Genomic DNA, 17,622 nt, shown 5'->3' on the forward strand with positions numbered 1-17,622 from the left:
TAAGATTATGCCAATTTCCAAAAAAGCTAAAAAAAACTGTAGTTGGCTCGATATCTAGCCTTGCGTGAGATTATATGAGAGCACTACATGTAGAGCTGTTTTGCCAAATGGTTAACCAAAACAGTTTCAACTCTGCCAGAAGAAATACTCATAGACCTGAAACCCCCCAAAAATTATTTCACTAGTGGAGCGGAGTGTGCCAAACAAAGTCTAAGTACACATTTTGCATTTCGATGAGTCAACTAATTTTAACTTTAACTAGATTTATAGAAATTAAAGGAATGAATAGGGAAGCTATTGAAGGGTGATTTTTGTTACATAAACCCATATCAATAAGTTTCTCTACAAGAAACTTGATAGTCTAAGCATAGCTTAGTTTATACTCCCTATGGTCCAGTTTATAAGACATTGTGCTTACGTTAAGAGTCCAGCTTTATAATATTTGATCAATAATTTTGCTCATAGCTTTTGGCTATTGTAATATAAACTCGATATTATTAGATTTGTAATTGAATGTACTATCCAATAATTATAAACAATATAGTATAAAATAAATGAATGACCAAAGTATAGTGAGTTAAAGACTTCTGGAGCCAAGTATATGGAGTGTTAGATTGGCTACATTCGATTGCTATATGAAATGCGAGGAGCCTTTTGGTGGGAAAACAAATAAAGCATGGTGTTGTGATGGAACCTAAAAGTAAACTTAAGTTAGCTAGAATTAACTACCCACAGTTTAAAAATCATATGTTTTTTCTTCCTATTTCGAAAATCAAAGTATGAAATTATAAAATTTTGTAATACAAGACATATAGGTGTGCAATTTCGAAGCAGATATAGCGGTATTTGTTAACTTTTTCTTAGATATAAGTTTGCATTGTGTAATTTTTTTCTTCTAATAGTAGAGGTGGATAACTCAATTTTAGACCCACTGATATCATTGTCAATGGTCAGATATTCTTTTGTGAGAATTCCTCGTTTTAATTTTGCCTCAAGAGGACTAACATGGAGCTTGTTTCATACGTGAGGGGATGGCATTTGGCAATCGGCGCATGCTGTGATGACTAAAATTGATGTAATCTCTTACCAAGCCACGGGACATCATCATATAGTTCAACACAAGAGAACTCTACTAAACATCTTACTCCTGTACAAAAGCACAGATCCAGTGATACAACGCACAAGATTATTCATGAGCAGGAGTTTACTTCGAAGTACTTATCACACTCACAGAGCATCACCTAACTTTTAGCAGTAGTGACTGTAGGGCAGCCCCTCAGTCACCTACAAGTCCACACTAACGATTTTTCTCCAGGTCGTCAAAAGCTACCATAAGTTGAGTCCATGAGCAGAATAACAGCTAGTTAAGAGTACTGCTTGCTGAGAATGATGTGCACCAGCATGGCAAGCCTCTCATTCTTCATCGGCTCGAACAGGCAAATGTCCCCGTCTTCCAGGCCGCTGTCGCGGGCAAACTCGCGCCATTCTCCGGTGGCAAGCATCAGCCGGTTGTGCAAGTCTGTGCGCCACGCCCTGCCCTGCCCCTGCCACCGGAGCGTCAGAGATTGCTTCCCATCTGGAAGATACTCAGCGGCACCACTGAAGTCCTGCATTACATTCCAGGTACAAAGAGTAAATAAGCTCAACCAATACCTATGTACTGTCTACAAAACCTAAACTCGGGTTTTTGTGTATGCATATACTTGAAGCATTTGGACTTACTAGGATGAAAGCTTCGTTGTTGTAGCCAAGAATTTTCTTATTCATGGTCGCCACAAAAATGGACACTTCGGCCTTAATGGCCATGGCTTTCTCTTGCACTGCCTTGTCTTGTGCTGGAGTTAAACAGGTGCCGCCCAGTACCACATAGAGAGGAGGCTTAGAACTAGAAGGCCCCCCACAGTCACTCAAAACTTGATCCCTTGCTGCACAGGTTGACGCTTATGCAGGTCCAACGATCCAGAATTCTCACCTGCAAAAAGGATTCTGCATCATCAATTCATCCTCCTCAAATAGAACAAAATGACGCAAAACAAAATATGTGACATGCTAGACCATAACAGTGGAAAGTGTCCATACTGCCTGATTTCTCATGAACATGCGCAGTTGATGTCAGTCCTCTTTTTATATGGCTGTGTAAGCCATGAGCATGCCCATCCGAGGAAGAGGAACTAGTGCTTCGCTCACGAAGCAGATGGACCATCATTCTGAAACCTTTTTCACTCGGCATCGGTTGAAACAGGCATATATCATCCTCCTGTAAATGGTTATCACGGACAAAGTTTTGCCATCGCGTAGTTAGCATGTATCCACGTCCCTCAGGGCTAACATGGAGCCTGGAACGCCACTTTTTCCCTCCTGGGCGTTCAAGTGTGATGGATTGGCTTTCTTGAGGAAAGTGTTGTGCTGCATAACCCTTACAAATGACCTAACAGACAGGAAAACGATTTGTAAAGATTTAAACGAAAGGCTAATCTAGCAATAAACTCGATCCATTCATTCAACTGAAAATAAAGAAAATGATAATGCTGATGTAGTGACAAGTGAAAAAAAAATGTAGTGTTTCAAAGTTCAATAAGAACTTGAACATATCCTTGTTTACTTTACAATACTTAAACCACGAATGCAACATGACACAACCGATAATGGTTTGCACTGAATTACTATAAACATGTAAAGAAGAGACCACTTCAATGGCATAGAGTAACCCACTACACAGAAAAAGACCAGTGCATATTATCAGATCAGATCTAAGATGGTTGACATAGCTCTTCTTCATTTGAACCACAAGGAAAGGAATTTCTGGTTGAACTTTCTTGACAAGAACAACTATTTTCTCCTCTTGTTCTGCAGTCAGGTGGCACCGTGCCGATAAGACATAATTACGCTCTGAGAATGCCATGACATGATCTGACTGGATAGATTCGTAGCCAGATAGACTATCTTCTCCTGCTAAGATATTATATTAAATTGTAAAAGCGACAACAATAAAAGAAGTATGATGCGAAAATACAAATGGCTCAGCAATTTAACCTGATTCCTCATACAGTGAGGATGTTGAAGCCTTCTTTGCTGTTTCCTTTTGACAGTTTAAGCTTCCCCTATTACCAGATCCACCCCTAGAACAAGTTGCTGTTGCCTGAATTAAATAGACTGTAAATGTGGATGTTCTCCCAGTCCCAGCCATTATCGGTAAAAAGAGGCAGATATCTCCCTCCTGCACATGATTGTCACGGACAAAGTCCATTCACTGCCCCTTAAGCACGTACATTCTTGCATCTTTTCTTTTGCAGAATTTGGGGTGCCGCTTCTTGCTCTTGCCTGGCCTCTGAAGAGTCACATTCATGCTTTTACGTGGAAAATGTGCAAGTGCATATCCCTTAGAAATAACCTGATTATATATGGAGCAAGATGTGAGGCTCTTGACAGGCAACCAAGAATACAGTTTCAATTGTCAAAGAAAAGAAACAAAATTTATCTGTTTAACAAGTGTTCAGAAGGTTCCTGAGAACTTGAAGATGGCCAAATTCCTCTTATATCGAGAAGATAAATGCTCAGTAATACAAAATCAGCTATCAACAAAAAGTTATTATTGATAAGTGAGTTGCCACTGAACATGATGAGTTGTGATCTTACCAGATAAGGACAAGGTGGTTGAACATGGCTCTTCCTCATGACTGCCACAAAAGCAATGCTTTCAGGTTGAATTTCCTGGATAAGCGCAATTACTCTCTCCTCTTGTGTTTCAGATAGGTAGCTTCTTAGTGACAAAACATAATGTTGCCTCAGGGGTGTCTGAAGATCATCCGACTCAGAAGATTTGTCTTCAGATGGAATATCTTCTCCTGTACAAAGTTTCGCAGCAGATTAGAGAATAAGTATCATAAAATTCAACTCAAATGTGTAACCTAATTAACATTAACCTGACTCCTTAGATGACGAGAATGCTGCAGCCATTTTTGCAGTCTTCCCATGATGACAGGAACTACCTTTCTGACACCTAACAAATCTTTCACTTGCTGATGATTCTGCGGTCTCATGATGAGAGCTGCTTGAGATATCAACGTAATCTACACTTCTTATGCCAGCACAAGGAAACACTTTCTCACAGCCATCAGAATCAAAGATCAAAACCTCAAAACAAGATCTCTCAACGTGACGAAACAGCAAGTAATCATTTTCTTTTATGTGATGGGACTCAACAAATTGCCCCCATCCATGTCGGAACACTACCTTGTTACAGTGCTCTGTAACTTCAACATCATATGGACCACAGTTAGGGGACTCTAACTTGATGGTTCCTGTCAACTTTCTAGCAAAATGCTTCAGAAATCTCTTCGGCACGACCTATAGTAACAAGGTCAAGAAGTATTGATGTAAACTGAGTCTATTCCTGTAACGGCCAGAGAAACAGTATATGTATAATGTAAAGTAAGATGTGCTCATTTTCTACAGTGGGGAAATGCTTCATAAATGCATCTGCTCACTGTTTAAACTAGCGTGGCACAAAACAAGAAAGGGTATACTCATTTCATGTACAAATTCGGCAGTAGTAAAGATCGATAGTGGAACAGAGCACCATCAGAAGTTAATATAATTATCTATTAGTTATGTCCAAAAGAAGCTGGTGCTGCACAAAATTACTGCCATTGTGGGGAATCTGGCAGAAATCCATGATACACTTTGCATTATTACACACTATTGTGACTGACAGGATTTGCCAACCATGAGAGGTTTGTAAAGCTAAACAAATTTTTGATAGGCAACTATGTGTAAGGGATCAACGCAGATGGTATTTAGTTTATTCAGCAGTGATCAATGGTATACGCGAGAAGGCTCAAATACATGAAACGAACTAAATATCTTACAAAAGGGCAAGCTGAAGCTTTTCCTCAGGTAGCATGATATACATGTTCATTCTGCTTTTGTTTTAAAGCTTGGACATGTCAAAGAAACACTAAAGTACATGACGAGTCGGATTTGAATTATATTCAGTTAGCAGTTTTGGCTACCTCGAATCAAGGATACCAAAGTACAAAATCAAGTATACAGGAACACGAGCAATCATGTCACTAATTCCGACGCACCAATCATGTCACTTCAAAATGGAAAAATACAATGTATGCAGGAACACGAGCAAGAAGGATAGCAAACTTGTGAAAGCTTAAACTGGCAGTCGAGAGAACCGAGCAGAGCTCAGATGGCTAGCTCAGCCGGTGGACAGGCAGCCGGCGAGTTCGATTCTCTGGAATCGCACTCGCGTCTCTCACAGGGGTTCTTGCCTCTCGCGTGGAGAGGGCGCGATCCAGTGATCTGAGTATAGTTCGAGAGGACGCGATCCAGTGATCTGAGTATAGTTGTAGGTTTGCTTATGTACGTGTGGTGTGCGTGTGTAGGGCTGGTGTGTCTATACATGAGCAGATACTATAGTTGTACCCAGATGAGAGGCACAAAAAAAAAAGAACTGACAGTCATGGGGCTGAGGAAGGATCGGCCCCGTTCGCCTTGCCGAGTCTTGGCTAAAACTGACTGAAAAATACTATTCTGGCTGAATTGTTGTAAGAGAAAAAATACTATTCCGGTTGAAAAAACAAGTCGAACAAGTCGAATATGGGGTAAGCCGAACGGGGCCTATGATTCTTTTCATCCAAATGGTCCAAGTATCTTTTGCAAGCATCACAAGGTTTCATCCAGGATGCACCACTCCCAGCCATGGCAACTAATTTTTGCATTTTAAATGATAAATCAGATGCAAGTTTCAATAAGAAAAAAAAGTAACTCTGTTTGTAGTGTACAGCAAGCAAAACAATATCAGAAAATAGGTAGTTTGGCTCCTTAAAGATGAGTTTCTTGTTAATTTACTCCTTTCTTCTTTGAAATCATTATGTGAGCTAATGAGAAAGAGTGCTACTTCAGTTTACTGAACCTACAATTCTACAGTGGAGCATTCTTGCTTATGCTTCATTCAAGTTCAAGAAAACATATAAAAGTTGCATTACCATAACATGCTGTAATCTAGGATCCTAAGTATAATATGCAGTACAACCTACAAAGAAATTCCCTCACCAAAAAAAACAAAAGAAAAAGAAAAGGTAGGCTGTGCTACTATCAATGCAGAGTAGCCATAAAATGAACCAAAAGTTTGAATGTACCATGCAAATGCAGATGAAGAAATGAAAGCAGTTCTAGGATCTCATATTTCTTACTGCTCAAAAGATGGGGGAAATGGTCTCTCACCTTTGCTGAGAAGCTGCACCGGAGGGGAGAGTAGTCATGCAGAGAACTGCAAGGCCACCGGTTATATATAGCCACATTGTCACAAACCTTCATCATTTTTTTCCTTATTTGCGAATAGAACTGTTGGATGGATACACATGTTGCATCATGAAGCATCTTTGACAAACCAGGCATCTCCAAATGCAGAGGCAATCATATCTCCTTTGAAGGAACTTCATGGAATGACATCTCACTGTATTGTAGCTCCCGATACCGTTTTCACTAAAAGATGACAGGGAATCCGCAGAGACAGCATGACTTGTTCAAGCTAGCAACTCGAAAGATACACAAGTTCAGTAGTCCACGAACAGCAGCTTTCGATTTGGCACTACGCTTTTAGCAGCAGAGAGAGAAAAACGATACATAATTATCACTTTTGCTCGCGTGGCACGCCAGCTCCACTGTCCGGCTCGGTTTCAAGTCAGCAGGCTCAGGTAAAAAGACCTCCCCTGCCTCTGATGTCTTTATCCTCCCCGCGTGGCCCGGCCCACTCCACTCCCTCCCTCCCCCGTCTTTCTCTGCTCCGTGCAACACCCACCCGTCACCGCTGCCGCCGCTGCCGTGTAAACCGCCGCCCGCCCCCCCACCTCGAGCTATGTCCCAGTACGCAGAGTCGTCTAGAGCTGGACGAGCAAGGAGTAGGCTCCAAGGTGGCCGGAGCTCTCGCATTGCTTCCATCGGTTTAGATCCAGTTGGTGAGCTGAGCGACTTTCCGCTGATCCCCTGCCCGGACTGCGGCCTTGCTCGAGTGGTGGAGGGGAGGACGAAGAAAGACGGCGAAAACCACGGTCGTCTGTACTTCAAGTGTGCAAGGAATGGGGTGAGTTCCATGTATACTCTGTTCCCCCTCATTAACATTTAGGGTTCTAAATCTTGTTGATGCTGGCAGTTTCCCAAGCTTTGTGGGTACTATCTATTTGAGAAGCAGTATTTTCAGCAGTTGAAGGACGATGGCATCATCTAGGTTCGGCCCTCGAATTGGACAGAGTTGCTGGAACAGGAAGAAGTTTCGGTTGATAGTCCAAATGTTGACAAGAATGGCCAAGATTTGGAGAAGATGGAGTCATTGATCTGGAAGATGAACATGTTCTTTATGTGTGTTGTATGTGTTGCATTAGGATCTATACCGATGTATGGCGTAATGAAGTGACATTGTATGGATGAATGGAAATGCAAAATGTGCTTGAATGGAAATGAAATTTCTGGTTGAATGTGTCTGTGTTCAGTGCCAGATTTTGGGCATCTCAAAACATAGCAGCAGTACACAAACCATTAACCATAACTCATCATACAAAGTAACCCGCTAGGATGAACCAAATAAGCTCAAACACAATGATCAGATGAAACACATTCATTAGATGACATTAACCAGCAGTACTAAATCCAGTGACATGAAACACACAAAGTTTTACCACACACATTGTTCTGGCCACACACACTGAGCTGGCCACATACATTGTTTTTGGCCACATACATATCCATGTTCTGGCCAACAGAAGGCCTTAGTTACACAAAAGAGACAATTTTTGGGCCTTTACTACCAAAATGAATTTGTCCTTGATGGTGCTCTCATTTTTTTTCTTTTTGTTGGCTGGGCTCTTCCTCACCTTTGTAGCTAGCTGCTTCTTTCTTGGAGTCATTTTCTTAGGTGGTGGGTCCATAGATACACTTGCTGTTTCATCTACCTCATTCACAACTTGTAGATCCCAGCATAGATTCCTGTTGAATGTAAGACATGTTATCAGAATGGCAACAGTAAGTTTTGGTCAAGCATGTATTTTGAAGTAGGGCATACCTTCTAGTTGCTGCAGTGGTTGAAAGTGGTGCATGCTCAACCTCAATTGGCGCCACATCTAAGACTTCTCTCTCTGCAGCAGCTGCAGCTTCAGTTGCTGCAGAAGCTTTAGTTGTAGCTTCCAGAGCCTCCCTTGCTGCCTTAGCTACTGCTTCTTTAGCCACTGCTGCCCTTGTTCTTGGTGTATTTCCTCCACTAGGGGTAGGGTTTGTCTTGCTCTTCTTCCTTCCAGGTTTAGGGGCTGATTTTTTAGTTCTTTTCCTACAATGTAGTTGTTAGGGTCAGTGGTTAACAGTTAGAATTGTAGCTAACAGTAGGGGTAGTACATTATGTTTTTTTGGTGCCAGTCAGTGAACACCTCTAGCTTCTAGACCTATGGCCATACTCACCATATCTAGGGCATTTGGCATGTCTTGTTGCTTTACCACTTCTCTTAGATGGAGCCAAATGCCTTTTCTTCTTCTGTCTGCCTGGGTCTCTCTTCTTCATATTTGGTGGGAACAACTTGAAGCCCTTGTCCACCTCTGGCCATTGTCGTCTATCTGTTATGCTAGGAATGATCCCACGGTATGCAGCCTGGGACTTCTCAACTGAGTAGTAGTTGTGCACATACATGTCCATATTGGGTTGCCTCAGGGTTGTGATTACAGCCAATGCATGTGGGCAAGGCTTTTCAGTCACTTGCCACTCTTTACAAGTACAAATATGTTGTGTTGGATACACAACATGCCTCCTAACCTCCTCATATTTGTAGATCTCAGACACTTCTGCTTCCTTTAGGTGCCCTTTAGTCACTTTCAGATGGCCTAAACCCCTGAAGGCTGCATTGAGCTGATGGATAACTATAGGTAGAATTCCAGGAGACAGAGCATTAGCTATCTTCCTCCTCTTTGCAAAAAGAGTGAGTGTCTTCTCTCTAATAGCATCAGCCAAGCAGTGAACAAGTAGATCCTTGTGCTCCTTGATCCAAGCATTTCAACTCTCAGCCAGATTATTGTTGATGTAGTCACATTTGATGTTTGGACTGAACTTGCTCCTTGCCCACAGTAGGTTGTGATGTTGTTTGAGCTAGTGAAGCACATTTGGACTAGCATCTACTACCTTGTCAAAGAAGTACTTGAACTTGTGTGGTGTATATGCTCTAGCAGTAGGCCACATGTTCTTGGCATAGACATCTCCTGAGTAGTACTTCTTCATGTTTTCCATGAAATGCCTAAAGCACTCCCTTTGTTCACTGTTAGGGGAAACCTTAGCAACTGCAGCTTCAAGGCCCTTGTAAGCATCAGTGCAAACAACTAGCTTGTCCATGGGGCCTATTGCCTTGCTCAGTTGTTCCATAAACCATGTCTAATTTTCCTATCTTAGAGTCAAAAAGTCCAAAGTCCAAGGGTACATCCAGTTATGCCCATCCAAAGCTTGAGATGTAGGCAGGTGTCCATTCCAAAGTCCATTCAGTGATGTTGAGTCTATACTAATATAGGGCCTGCAACCATTTCTGAAACCATCAATTGCAGCCTTGAAACAGTAGAAAAACCTTTTGAAATGAACCTTGTCCTCCACAGTCTCAGAGTCTATCTCCAATATACTCCTAGGTGACCTCATCTCAACCTCTGCCTTAAATCTGTACAACTAATCAAATGAATCATCCCATTTACCAAATAGCTTGTTGGTTGCGCTTTGTCTACCATAAACTACATTCTAATATGGGATCTCTATTTTGTACTTAACCTAAAGCTCATCCTGTACTGCCTTTGGACCCATGCCAGGCTTCCTTTTGAGTAAGGGTATGGCCCTCTCTACCACCCAAGCCTATGATGCCATTGAACACCCATGGACTCTAGCTCTAGAAGGACAATTGTGAATGCCTTCATTTATTTGCACCTACAAAATGACATAAGAAACCTGCATAAGTAAACATTTCATGAAAACATTCACAAGAATATTAAATCAGTTGAACAACAAAAACAAGAAAATATACCCTAACACTACCATCATGTTGTGTCCTAGCTCTAATAATCCAAGGGCACCCAAGAGCAGCATAGTGTCCCCTAAACCTTTTCTTGTCAGAATGAACAGTACCAAGTTCAAACTCCTTTACTTTGGCATGCTGCCTCACTACTAGCCTGAAATCATCCATACTAGGGTAACAAGCCCCCACAGACATGTTAGGATTATCCATGTCCCACTCAAACATTGGCTCCTCTTCTACATTGTCATTCACTCATATCTTGTTGCATTTCAGCTATCATTGTAGGGATAGGTATTACTTCCCTTGCTACTGCTTCTGCCCTCTCATCTGCTGCCTTAAATCCCATTGCTTCATATACTTTGTCCTCACGTACAGCTATAGTAGCATCACCATCATCATTGACATCTAGAAGTGAAAGTGCAATCAAGCCCTAATTGTGGGTTTTGGTGATAATGACCACGCAATTAGAGAACTAATGAGATTTATCAAGATAACAAGCAGGGAATCTATATTCGAGGATGTTACACGAAATGGAGGAGCCCTCAATTACAAATGTTGATCGCTTCAAACTCAAATGAGGTTTAAATTCTTTTATATTTTGAATTTGAGTATAAGAAAAGCCGTACTATAAAGGAGGACACAATGCTTAAGCTAACATGTGCTACCAAGTGCTCAATCTTACACATACATCCTCAGTTACTCAGCCAAGACAGCCAACACTTCACTCTTACCCTTACTATCTTGCCTGGTGGGGTAGTGCCACTGAAAGCATCTAGGCCCCTAGTTGGGTTTTAGTGATTAATGACAATACGAGATTACTATGACTAATGTGTGTTTTGTAGACACAATTAAGTTAGATCATGGTAATGGCAATTGATTGGGCAATCATGGTTGTCATGCCCCTACGATGGAAATCATTTTGGTTTTCAAAGGATGGACGACAATGTTAAGGATGGACTAGTTTTAAGTGTTGTTTGGTGTTGAAGAGACACTTAGAGTAGTTTAGGACTTTGTTTTTCCTTTGTCCATACTATTAAGGGGGTATGGACTAGTAGCTTGACCTAGGTGAGTCTAGTGGGTTAGGCGTGGTGCACACTTATCAAATCTAGCACTAGGTAGCTCTAGGGTAGCCCTAAGATCAATTGGAGCAAACTTCATTCACATATAATTTCGAGTTGGAAGTGAATAAAGGGTAAAATGACTGATCGAACACTGGTCTGGTTGTGACCAGACGCTGAAGGGTGAGTCCAGTCAGTTCATTTGATCAACTGGAGCCATCTGGTTATGACCGGACGCTGAGTGAAATATGACTGGACGCTGGGTGCCAGAGTTCGGTCAACTCTAGAGAGGTTCTAGAGAGGGAGTTTCTTGATCGGACGCATTCGGTCAGTGCTGACCGGACGCTAGTTAGGATCTGGCTACTGACTGGACACTGAATAGCGAAGTGACCGAACTCTGGGCGCCAGCGTCTGGTCAACATCAGTAAGGTTCTAGAGAGTAGTTTTCATGACCAGACATGTCCGGTCAGTGCTGACCGGACGCAGGTCAGAGTCTGATCACAACTTATTGGCTCTCTGGCGGGGATAACTAACTGGAGCGTTCGGTCACCCCTCAGAGTGCTGATGCAACTTCCTTATGGTTCATTTTGAATGAGGGGGTATAAGTACTTCCTCTATTCATCCAAGGGAGGCCTCTTGCCCATTTGTTCAGCTGAGAAACACCCTTGAGAGTGCTAAGGAGAGCAAGAGTCTAGTGAGGTGATTGAGATTTGAGAATCCAAGATAAGGCCTCATTAGTGCAAGAAGAGTTGCAAGTGTGCATCCACCCTTCTTATTAGGCTTGTTGTGGTTAAGTGAGAGTTCTTGCTTGTTACTCTTGGTGATCGCCATCACCTAGATGGCTTGGTAGTGATCAGGAGTTTGGTGATCATCCGGTAGAGCTTGTGGATGACCCAACTCAAGTTGTGATCGGTTATGGGCGATTCACCATGACAGAGTGTCGAAGAATCAGCCTATAGAGAGCACTTGATCTTTGTGCGGATCAAGGGGGAGCTATACCCTTGCACGGGTGCTCCAACGAGGACTAGTGGGGAGTGGTGACTCTTTGATACCTCGGCAAAACATCACCGTGTTCCTTCTCCTCACTTTACTTTAAGCATTTACATTTGAGCAATTCAATTCTTGTCTTTACATTCTTAGAATTACCATGCTAGAGTAGGATTGGAATATAGGGTGCAAAACTTTTGTGCGGTAGATCAATTGGAACACATTCTAGGCACAAGGGGTGAAGTGGGCTAAGCGTAGGGTTTAATTATTGCAAAGAATTTTAGAATTAGCCCAATTCATCCCCCCTCTTGGGCATCTTGATCCTTTCAATTGGTATCAGAGCCTCGTGCTCATGAATTTAGGCTTAACTGTCTAGAGAAAGATATCCCACGGGGATGGACCTCCTTCTATCTTTGAGGGAGATGATTTTCCTTATTGGAAAATCCACATGGAGGCTTATTTAGAAGCCTTAGATGTTGGAATACTTAGATCTGCCTCACAAGGCTTTCCAAAACCTAAGGATCCCGCCAACCTTCAAGGCAATGAAGTGAATTACAAAAAATGGAATGCAAAGGCTAGAAACACCATCTCTAGAGGCCTTTGAAAGATGTGTTTAATCATGTGCGGAACCACAAGGACACCCATGCACTATGGTTGGACATATGTACGCTCCATGAGGGAACAAAGAGTGAGCGTGAGGAACGCTATCATCTCGTCATGAAAAAGCTTAATTCCTTTGAGATGCTTCAGAAAGAAAGTGGTAATGAAATGTACTCACGCTTGATTGTTCTTGTAGAGAAAGTCAATGGGCTTGGACTCACACAAATGCAACTATCCGATATTGTAAGAAAGATCTTGAGTGTCCTCCCCTTTGACAAATATGGGCATATTGTGACCGTGCTTCATCAAGGTGATCTTTCCACCACTACACCAACTTAAATCTTGGGAAAGATCAATGCACATGAGATGTATATGCACATCACACCGCAAGATGGCTCTTCTTCCACCAAGAAGAAAGACTTGGCATTCAAGGCTAACCAAGAGAAGGGCAAAGCAAGAGTTGAATATGAGAGCTCAAGTGATGATGAAATTGATGATGCAAGTCTTGCTCTCATGGTGAGAAGAACCGCTAATATGCTTAAGAAGCTCAACAAGAATGGTGTCAAATTTTATGTCAAAAAGAAGAAGTTCTTCACTAGCAATAGAAGGAAGCCAATCTCCGAGATGGATTGCTATAATTGTGGAGAACTTGGTCATCTAGCACATCAATGCCCCAAGCCAAAGAAAGACAAATACAAGAAGAAGAACAAGGGCGAGAAAGATGACTCAAGTGATGAAGATGAAGATGAGAAGAAGAAAAACAAGCCATACAAGAAGAAGGATGGCAAGAAGAAGGATTTCCACAAGAAGAAGAAAAATGGCAAGGCATACATCATCGATGATTGGCTCACGGATATTGATTCATCAAGTTGCTCATCTGATGATGATAGTAAGAATGAGAAGGTGGCCGCTATTGTGATTGACTCTTCACTATCTTCATCGACACCACCGCCATCATCCTCTACACACCTATACCTTATGGCCAAGGGTGAACGAAAGGTACAATGTGATGATAAGAGTAGTGGTAATGAACATGCTAGCAATGATGATAGTGATAATGATGATGAATTTGAATCATCTTCATATGATGATCTTGTCAAATTGCTAAATCAATACACTAAGATCATTAGAAAAACTAGAGCTAAGAATGAAAAGCTAGAACTTAAGAATGACTCTCTTTTAGCTAAATGTGACATAGCCGAAAAAGCTAGTGTTGAGCTTAGAGAAGCAAATGATGCTATGTCATCCAAACTCAAGGAGCTCAAATCTTCTAAGAAAGAGCTTAAAGAAAAACATGATAAACTTGAGGGGATACATAATGAGCTCATCACTAGCTATAATATGCTAAAAGAAGAATATACAAATCTCAAGATCAATCATGATAATCTTGTTGTCTCTAATGAGCTATTATCCAATGAGCCACATGATGCTACTAACCATGTTGTTAAGATTGATGTAGCTACATCATGTGATGATTTGATCATTGAGAGCATTGAGCAAAGTTCTAGTAGCAAAGGCAAGCAAGTGGTTGAGTTAGATAACTATGATGAGTATGTTAAGATCAAGGATGAGAATGAGAAGCTCAAGAAAGATCTTGAAAAGCTATCAACCACCAACACTATTGTGATAGAGAACCTTGACCATGATAGTGATCTAGCTCTTGAGAATGAGAAGCTTAAGGAAGAGAACAAGAGACTCAAGAAGGAGAAAAATCATGATGAGCTAAAAGAAGAGAACAAGAAGCTCAAGTTAGAAAAAGAACACCTCAAGACTAGGTTGAGCAAATTCACAAGATGTCAACATGTTCAAAGTGAGCTACTCATGAACACTATCATAAAGATGGATAGAAGTTGTATTGGGTACTTGGCATATCAAGAGAAGAAGGCTCAAGCTCAACACCAACAACAACACAAGTTAAAGCCAAAACCAAAGAAGTGTTTTGATTGTGGACAAGAAGGTCACTTTGCCCATGAGTGTCAAACTCCACCACCACAACCCTTGCCCAAGTATGCTAGACCTTTTGCTTCCAATGCTCATTACATGTTTAGAAAGGATTCTAGTGGTAAAATGAAAGTCATGTTCTTAGGACCTCCCAACAAGAATAGGCCTAAGAAAATTTGGGTTGCAAAGTCATTTGTGGAGAAAGTTAAGGGCCCTCAACAAGTTTGGGTCCCTAAACAAGCTTGATCTCTTATGTGTAGGTGAACTACAAGACCGGTGGAAGTCATTGGGTAATTGATAATGGTTGCACTCAATATATGACCGGTGATCCTCGTATGTTCACCTCACTAGATTAAGAAGTTGATGGCCAAGAAAGAATAATATTTGGTGATAACTGAAAGGACAAAGTCAAAGGATTGGGCAAAGTGGCAATATCAAATGATCATTCAATCTCAAATGTGCTATATGTTGCTTCATTGAGCTTCCACTTGCTATCCGTTGGACAATTGTGTGATCTTGGCTTCTAATGCTTGTTTACCAAAAAGGAAGTGGTTGTATCTAAGAAAGATGATAATCAAGTTATATTCAAGGGATTTAGATACAACAACCTATATCTAGTGGATTTCACCTCCGAAGATGCTAACTTGAAGACATGCCTATTCATCAAAACATCACTTGGGTGGCTATGACATAGAAGACTTGCTCATGTTGGGATGAGCTCACTCAAGAAGCTTATGAAGAATGAATTGGTGAGAGGGTTGAAGGATGTGAAATTTGAGAAGGATGAGCTTTGTAGTGCATGTCAATTCGGCAAGCAAGTTTCAAACACTTATCCTACAAAAGCTTTCATGTCAACAACAAGAGTGCTAGAGCTCCTTCACATGGACTTATTTGGACCAACTACTTACAAGAGTTTAGGAGAAAATCTTTATTGTCTTGTGATTGTTGATGACTACTCTAGATATACATGGGTGTTCTTCCTTCATGACAAGACCGAAGTTGCTTCTTGTTTCAAGAAGTTTGCCAAGAGAGCACAAAATGAGTTTAAAGTAAAACTCAAGAAGATAAGAAGTGATGATGGAAAAGAGTTTGACAACACAAACATTAAAGCTTATTGTGATGAAGTTGGGATCAAGCATGAGGTCTTCGCAGCATATACTCCTCAACAAAATGGTGTAGTTGAGAGGAAGAACCTGACAGTTATCACTCTTGCAAGAACAATGCTTGATGAGTACAACACACCCGAAGCTCTATGGGCAGAAGCTATCAACACCGCATGTTATGCATCCAGCTGCCTATTCCTTCAAAAGTTTCTTGGCAAGACACCTTATGAGTTGCTCAATGGGAAGAAGCCAGATGTCTCATTCTTCCGGGTGTTTGGTTGCAAATGCTACATCTATAAGAAGCGGCAACACCTAGGGAAGTTTCAAAGACATTGTAATATTGGCTTTCTTGTTGGTTACTCATCAAAGTCCAAAGCATATAGAGTATTTAATCATGCCACCAGCTTGGTTGAAGAAACATATGAGCACATGAGAATCTTGATGATGTAGGTGATGAACCATTGAGGGAGGCTATGAAGAATAATCTGGTTGAAGACATCAAGCCTAAAGATTATGAAGATGATGTACAAGTGATTGATCCACCTTATTCATCAAATGTGCCACAAGATGGTGATAAAGATGGAAGAGTAGAAAATGAAAATATTCATGTCTCTCACAATCAAATGGTGGCACAAGCTCAAGATGTTGATGCTCCACAACCTCCTCAAGTGGTTGATAGAAGAAATTCACATCTATTATATGCTCAACCACAAGATCTCATCATAGGGAGTCCTTCAAAGGGTGTAATAACTCGATCTCAAAAACTTACTTCATTCATTGAACATCACTCTTTTGTCTTTTGTGTTGAACCTAAGAATATAGAAGAAGCTCTTCAAGATTTAGATTGGATAAATGCCATGCATGAAGAGTTGAACAACTTCACTCGCAATAAAGTTTGGACTCTTGAAGAGCGACCACAAGTTGCAAGAGTCATTGGAACAAAGTGGGTGTTCCGCAACAAGCAAGATGATCAAGGCATTGTAGTGAGGAACAAAGCAAGACTAGTTATAAAGGGGTTCTCTCAAGTTGAAGGATTAGATTTTAGAGAGACCTTTGCACCGGTTGTAAGACTTGAAGCCATTTGTATCCTCCTTGCATATGCATCGCATCATGATATGAAATTATATCAAATGGATGTTAAAAGTGCATTTTTAAATGGCTTCATAAATGAACTAGTCTATGTTGATCAACCTCCTAGGTTTAAAGACTCTAGATATGCTAATCATGTTTATAGGTTGTCCAAGGCACTATATGGGCTTAAGCAAGCCCAAGAGCTTAGTATGAGCGCATTCGGGATTTCCTCATTGAGAAGGGCTTCACCATTGGGAAGGTCGACACCACACTATTCACCAAGAATCTTGATGGAGAAATCTTCATTTGTCAAGTATATGTTGATGATATCATTTTTGGATCATCAAATGAAAATTATTGCAAAGAGTTTGGTGAATTGATGTCAAAGGAGTTCGAGATGTCAATGATTGGAGAGCTTACATTCTTTCTTGGTTTTCAAGTCAAGCAAATGAGAGAAGAGATTTTCATCTCTCAAGAAAAGTATACCAAGGATCTTCTTAAGAGGTTCAATATGGATAAATGTAAGCCAATCAAGACACCAATGCCATCTAATGGACATCTCGACCTAGATGAGGGAGGTAAAACAGTTGATAAAACTCTCTACCGCTCTATGATTGGTAGCTTGTTATATTTAACTACATCTAGGTCCGACATCATGTTTAGTGTGTGTATTTGTGCTAGATTTCAAGCTAATCCTAAGGAAGCTCATTTGGTAGCCATTAAAAGAATCCTTAGGTACCTTAAACACACACCAAGCATTGGTCTTTGGTATCTCAAAGGAGCTATATTTCAATTAGTTGGCTACTCCGATTTGGATTATGC

The 17,622-nt window shown here is 41.1% G+C and overlaps 1 pseudogene; it reads right to left on the reverse strand.

The window, feature by feature from the left end:
• Positions 1-1,364: 1,364 nt before the first annotated feature.
• LOC136471455 (B3 domain-containing protein Os03g0619600-like) lies at positions 1,365-5,714 on the reverse strand (annotated as a pseudogene).
• Between the last annotated feature and the right edge of the window lie 11,908 nt (positions 5,715-17,622).

This window comes from Miscanthus floridulus, chromosome 1 (genome assembly GCF_019320115.1).
Source record: "Miscanthus floridulus cultivar M001 chromosome 1, ASM1932011v1, whole genome shotgun sequence".
NCBI classification, from domain to species: Eukaryota; Viridiplantae; Streptophyta; class Magnoliopsida; order Poales; family Poaceae; genus Miscanthus; species Miscanthus floridulus.